Source organism: Palaemon carinicauda, chromosome 24, assembly GCF_036898095.1.
Source record: "Palaemon carinicauda isolate YSFRI2023 chromosome 24, ASM3689809v2, whole genome shotgun sequence".
Classification (NCBI taxonomy): Eukaryota; Metazoa; Arthropoda; class Malacostraca; order Decapoda; family Palaemonidae; genus Palaemon; species Palaemon carinicauda.
In genome coordinates this window covers 9,597,734-9,605,088 of record NC_090748.1, presented here as the reverse complement: position 1 = coordinate 9,605,088, position 7,355 = coordinate 9,597,734, and positions in this window count along the sequence as shown.

The following is a 7,355-nucleotide window of genomic DNA, read 5'->3' as shown; positions in this document are numbered from 1 at the left end:
TTCATTCAAATTACCCCTAATGAGTCAATATGGATAAATATCAACACAACATCGTGTTCAAATAGAAATAAATTTCTACCTCATACTTGGGATCGAACGCTAGCCCCTTCTAATGAAAGGCCAGGTCGAAACCAACCATGTCACGAGAGCCCTTTATGGGCTCTCGTGACATGGTTGGTTTCGACCTGGCCTTTCATTAGAAGGGGCTAGCGTTCGATCCCAAGTATGAGGTAGAAATTTATTTCTATTTGAACACGATGTTGTGTTGATATTTATCCATATTGACTCATTAGGGGTAATTTGAATGAATTACTACCAATTGTGTCACGTGGTGGCCCGGGAAATTGGGTAAAACTCGCTGGTAAGAGACTGATGTCTCGCCAGGTAAATCCTCGGACAGCTGGTAGCGGTCAGGTTCCAATTTCTTTTATGGGCTCTCGTGACATGGTTGGTTTCGACCTGGCCTTTCATTAGAAGGGGCTAGCGTTCGATCCCAAGTATGAGGTAGAAATTTATTTCTATTTGAACACGATGTTGTGTTGATATTTATCCATATTGACTCATTAGGGGTAATTTGAATGAATTACTACCAATTGTGTCACGTGGTGGCCCGGGAAATTGGGTAAAACTCGCTGGTAAGAGACTGATGTCTCGCCAGGTAAATCCTCGGACAGCTGGTAGCGGTCAGGTTCCAATTTCTTTTATGGGCTCTCGTGACATGGTTGGTTTCGACCTGGCCTTTCATTAGAAGGGGCTAGCGTTCGATCCCAAGTATGAGGTAGAAATTTATTTCTATTTGAACACGATGTTGTGTTGATATTTATCCATATTGACTCATTAGGGGTAATTTGAATGAATTACTACCAATTGTGTCACGTGGTGGCCCGGGAAATTGGGTAAAACTCGCTGGTAAGAGACTGATGTCTCGCCAGGTAAATCCTCGGACAGCTGGTAGCGGTCAGGTTCCAATTTCTTTTATGGGCTCTCGTGACATGGTTGGTTTCGACCTGGCCTTTCATTAGAAGGGGCTAGCGTTCGATCCCAAGTATGAGGTAGAAATTTATTTCTATTTGAACACGATGTTGTGTTGATATTTATCCATATTGACTCATTAGGGGTAATTTGAATGAATTACTACCAATTGTGTCACGTGGTGGCCCGGGAAATTGGGTAAAACTCGCTGGTAAGAGACTGATGTCTCGCCAGGTAAATCCTCGGACAGCTGGTAGCGGTCAGGTTCCAATTTCTTTTATGGGCTCTCGTGACATGGTTGGTTTCGACCTGGCCTTTCATTAGAAGGGGCTAGCGTTCGATCCCAAGTATGAGGTAGGAATTTATTTATATATGAATATATATATATATATATATATATATATATATATATATATATATATATATATATATATATATAATTTTTCAAATAAGTTACAAATACCCTTTAATATCGAATTCACTCTACCTTGGGATCTGAAATGCTTAGGGAAATTTCTTTATTAAATAAATCTTCCCGGCCAAGGACTCGAACCTATGAGCGATAAGAATAAGGACAAACATTCGACTGTTTAGACCAGCCTAACCTTTTTTCCCATTTCTATCGTTCATAGGGTATTAGTAACCTATTGAAGAAACCTTTTTAATACTATGAAAAAACAAATTATTAATTTTTCTAGACATCCAACAATCTATCATATTTGTTAACCTTTCTTTCCAATACAAAAAAAAAAAGAAAAAAAATTACACCATTCTTGTGAGTTATTGGCAATGATTTAAACTGACTTTGATATCGTTACAGAAGAAACCCTTCCTTTAAAACAAACTTTTGTATAGGACAAAATTTATCTATATACACATTAATCCCGGAGACATTATAAATCATGTATGCTCACATTTCCGTCATCCCCAAACTATCATCTTCAACTCTATGCCCAGCACCAAATTCCTTATAAAAAATTACGATCAATATTCGTACTATTAAAAATAGATGTTGACAAATAATTTTCATATACATTTAATAGCTTAATGCAACATCCACACTTCTATACAAATGAACATTGACGCTTCTTTCACAATCACGATTGGTTTATCGTTGACTTCTACTTAATGGTTTCTTTTAAACTACAGTATATTGAACGAAGAAACTGCTTTACTGACATGCATACATCTACTAAGGAAATGATGATAAGGTTCGTTTTATAACTGATTTACACTCTGGAACGCCCTTATTAACAAACACAAATTCGCAGGTGGATGGCGTAGCACAGTCAGGGGTTGTCGAAGACACGGAAATGCGACTATTTTATTTTTCATTATTCGATTTGTCTGTCTTGATTATGCTGATTATGAAAAAATCAAATTACACCATAGTCAAATACCTTATGGCATATAACTATTACTCCTTAAATGATTTGAATCTGTAATAAATAATTATAGTCTCCGTTCAAAGAATTCCATTTGGCTGCGCTGTCCCAAACTCGACCCACCAACCTTAACTATGCTGATGATTGTTACCTTGGTCACTTGCACAAGGATATGACCTACTATCTATGTGTTCTGATGAAGAAAGGAAATATTAAACACTTTCATAAGTAAACTTGGGTTGCTTCCGATGGAATATGAAAAATTCACACCATTCTCTGATAAAAATATTCACTTCTAATAAGGAAACGATCGTTGAACAATTTACCAACTACCAATTCTCTAGCCTCTACCTTCCTACCTGACTTTTTGGACACACGTGTTCGTCAAATAATACACTATATTACTTTGGACATGGTGCCTCTGATGCCATCTATTGGCGTTAAAGTAAAACTCGTTTCGATATCAGGAAGGGAGGTAGAGAAGTATGCGTCATTATGCATTTCGTATCGTAACAATATTGTTATTCTTCGTAGTTTCTACTAACAATACATGTCATACCATAAAACTTATTAATTATATTTTGGTTTCATAGAAAGGTAATTAAAAATTAGATCAAATAACTGTGTAATTACTTGGTTGTCTCACCGATTTCAGTACATGTGGCATATCTGGCAACCGCCCCCCTGACCCCCAAATATAATTGAACTAACGATTGTTTGCTGAGGAAATATTTCTGTGATTTTTATTGTGAAATTTTTAATTTCTTAAGAATTAAGTTGTGGCTAAACAAGGAACATCAAGATCACGTGCGTCTGTTTTATAGCAATTTTTTGCCCAAATAGCAACAGAAATGTAGTAGTAAAAATTATAATGAGTGGATGATGGGGATAATTAGCAATTTGGTAAGGCCAAGAAAAGAAACAATGTGTAGAGCTCTTTAATCCTTGCATTCTGGAACCTTCCATGACGTAATTTTGGTTTAATATTAGCCAAAAATAGCCTACTTAATTGGAACTGGATATAATTTATACTTGCCCTATATATTTTTACATGGGTATCACTCTATCAACCTTTTCTAATTGAATAAAATCATTTATATGGACAGGAAAAGGGACGTGTGCTGCCATCTTTTGAAAAGAAGTAGAAATACTCGGTTTGTATCCAAATTTGAAGTGTGTAATTACTAAAACTTACTTTCATGGTAGTTTTTTATCAATGCATCAAAAATTCATGATTCCAATAACACTATTTTTTCTGATTTTAGGCTCTAAGGTTTAGTAATTATTTGTAAAATACAGATAATATGTATTACAAAAGTATATAGAGCATATCTAAATATTCTAAAAGCACAGAGTTTGAACTCAGTTGTATAACTAAAAATCCAAAATTTAACCAAAATCATGACCGCAGCAAATACGTTGTTATCTAATCATAAGCCCAATTATAGATGGGAATGCTCTATAAAGTGTATCTTGTGACATGTACCAGAGGCATCAGAGAAGTTTTTCGCGTGGGTGTGGGAGGGGGTGGGTCTGGGCTAAAGTTTTGATTGGGCCCTCACCAATGATTTTTTTTTCTTTTATATATATATATATATATATATATATATATATATATATATATATATATATATATATATATATATATATATATATATACAAAGAAACGACCTCAGATGTGATTTCCTGGCATCTGACAGCAGATTGTAGCAACAACAAACTAATATTCTTGGATGATTGTATGTGGCTAATTACAATTTGTACACATTGACTATAATGAAATTCAGTATCTCAAATATGGTGGTCCACTTTGATTTTTGTTTTTGTTTTTGATGTATTTAGATAATTAAGGTAAATAAATGTTCTAGGATTCTGGTATTTGATTCTTTTTATTGAAATATTTCATTTTTTTTTTTTTGCTTTTTTATGTATTTTAATAATTAAGGTAAATGTGTTAGGATTCTGGTATTTGTTTTTTTATTGAAGTGATATTTTTTTATCTTTTTTTTGCTTTTCCGTATATATTGGAATAGTCATTCGAATCAACTAATATTTTTTTTATAATCTTATTGGATCATTATCTCCGCAAAGGGTATAAAAAAACCTGCGTTTATTTATTACTTCCGTTTGTTTGTTTGTTTTTTGTGAACAACGTCCTAGCCTGATTCAATTTTGAAAATCCTAGGTCAAAGGTCAAGGTCAAAGTCAAACAAAAGCTCTACCGAATTAACCCTAACCTTAACCCCAAGTGCGTACATGGTTGTCAAACAGACTTCAAATATGCTCACGGTCTAAATTGATTATGGGAAATGCAAGCTGGTTTCGAGAAATAAGCTACCATGGCGGAGGTCTGCACTCAGAGTGCTTCTTAAGTTTATCCATCTGTTTGTCTGTGAGCTGGATCGCTTCAAAACTCCTTGTCGGATTTTCACCAAATTTTAATAAGGGTTAGGTATTATGCTCCGGAAGAACCCATTCAATTTTGTAGGTGATCCGGATCAAAATGGCTGTTCTGGTTATTGTTATTATTATACTGTAAATTCATTGACGGTCGACATTTGGAATAGAGAGAACTTGGTCCGTAGACTTCATCAAATGTTGAGAATCTTCCTTGGCGTAGGTCTAAAATCTCTGATTACTCTTTCTTCTTCTTCTTCTTCTTCTTCTTCTTCTTATTATTATTATTATTATTATTATCATTGCTGTTGTTGTTGTTGTTGTTGTTGTTAGAATCAGACGCTCTAAAGAAATACGTGAATTCAATGGCTCTCCTGAGAGAGAGAGGGAGAGAGAGAGAGAGAGAGAGAGAGAGAGAGAGAGAGAGAGAGAGAGAGAGAGAGAGAGAGAGAGTCAGAGAGTTTTGGCAATCGACACTATTGAGTTTAATTTTTTTCTCATTATTATTTGTCATTTTTTATATTTTCGCTCTAAATAGATAGGCGAATTTAATGTATCTCCTTAAGAGAGAGAGAGAGAGAGAGAGAGAGAGAGAGAGAGAGAGAGAGAGAGAGAGGGGGGGGGGGGGCGCTTAGCCACTTCATTAACGACCGCCGAAATTGGTTCATTTTGGCCCTGGGTGCAATATTAGGGTTTACAGCATCAACCTTAGATTTTGCTTTATTGCTTACTATGCTCGTTGGAGTTTTATATCCCCCCCCCCACTGGAGTCTTGGTCAATTCAAGGCCTGCATCCATGAGGTCATTTTCTTATTTACATGTTTATTCAATGGGTTTAAATTCAACTTTATGAAGGCGTTAACTACAAGCCGAAGATCTATATTTGTTTAGCATGATGAGTAGAGAGCAAATATAAATTTCAATTTTTTTTTTTTATTAATTTGATTATGTTAAAACTGGCTGATTAAAAATGACTATATTGAATTTAGATTTAGAGGACTAAAAATGTATATGAGTAAAACTAAGACTTGAAGATGTCCATATATAGTGAAATTTTATAGGGACAAAAATGCATATGAGTGAACCTAAGACTTAAAGATGCATTTGTCCACTTGACAAAGAAACAGTACAAGTGAATCTTCATGAAGGAACAAAGCATACTAGAGAAACTCAGACTTCTCCACTCTACTGAGTCCATCTTGTAGAATATCATATAGTTATCCAGAATAGAGTGGGAAGAGACGCCATCTTGTTATCTCCCTGCTGCCATCATCATCTATTGAATTTTCTAATTTTACATATTTCTATTGTATTTTGTCTCCATCATTGGGGAAAACTTTTCAGAGAGCACAGCATACTAGAAGAGGTGAGACTTGTTTCTTCTGCATTTGTCCACCTGACAAAGAAACAGTTCAAGTGAATCTTCATCAAGGAACAAAGCATACTAAAGCAATTCAGACCTCTCCCCTCTGCTGAGTCCATCTTGTAGAATATCCCTTAGTTATCCAGAATTGATTTGAAACGGACGCCATCTTATTTCCATGCTGGCATCCTCTTCCTCTTCTTTTCAATATTCTAGTTTTATATATTTTTTTAGATTTTTTACCCATCTTTGGGAATCTTCTTTAGAGAACACAGCATATTAGAAGAGGTGAGACTTGTTTTTTCTGCATTTGTCCACCTGACAAAGAAACAGTACAAGTGAATCCTCATCAAGGAACAAAGCATACTAAAGCAAGTCAGACTTCTCCGCTTTGCTGAGTTCATCTTGTAGAATATCCCATAGTTATCCTGAATAGATTAAGAAGAGACGCCATCTAGTTGTTTACCTGCTGCTATCATCATCTTTCAAATTTCCTAACTTTACATATATTTTTGTATTTTATTTCCATCTTTGGGGAAAATTCTCCAGAGAGCACAGCATACCAGAAGAGATCAGACTTGTTTCTTCTGCATTTGTCCACCTAACAAAGAAACAGTACAAGTGAATCTTCATCAAGGAACAAAGCATACTAAACCAAGTCAGACTTCTCCCCTCTGCTGAGTCCATCTTGTTGAATATCCCTTAGTTATCCAGAATAGATTGGGAACAGAAGCCATCTTGTTGTTTCCCTGCTACCATCGTCTTCCTCTTCTTTTGAATATTCTAGTCTTATATATTTTTTGTATTTTCTATCCATCTTTGGAAATCTTCTTTAGAGAGCACTGCATATTAGAACCTCAGCCAATTTTTCAGTATAATCATCCCGGAAGAAAATAAAGCAAAATAAAATGCTTTTATTTTATTAGAAAAAAAGGTTGACATTAATGAAAACATTATTTTCACGTTTCTCCTTTTAACATTCAGTTTTGGGACTGGATTCGAATCACTTTTTATACGCAATTTCTTCGGGACTTCACTGGTTGAAAGATGTTGATGAAATCTTGCTAAAGAGTCTGGACATATCAGGAAGACGAAGGACGGCTAGGATGCTGGTTGGATGACAGCAGCATGACGAAAGAGGCAGAAATGAGTCAGAATCAAACAAGAATCTTCTTCTTCGGTCTTCGCAAAATTAATTCTGTCTTATTGAAGGTCCGAAACGGAATGGTGAAGAAAGG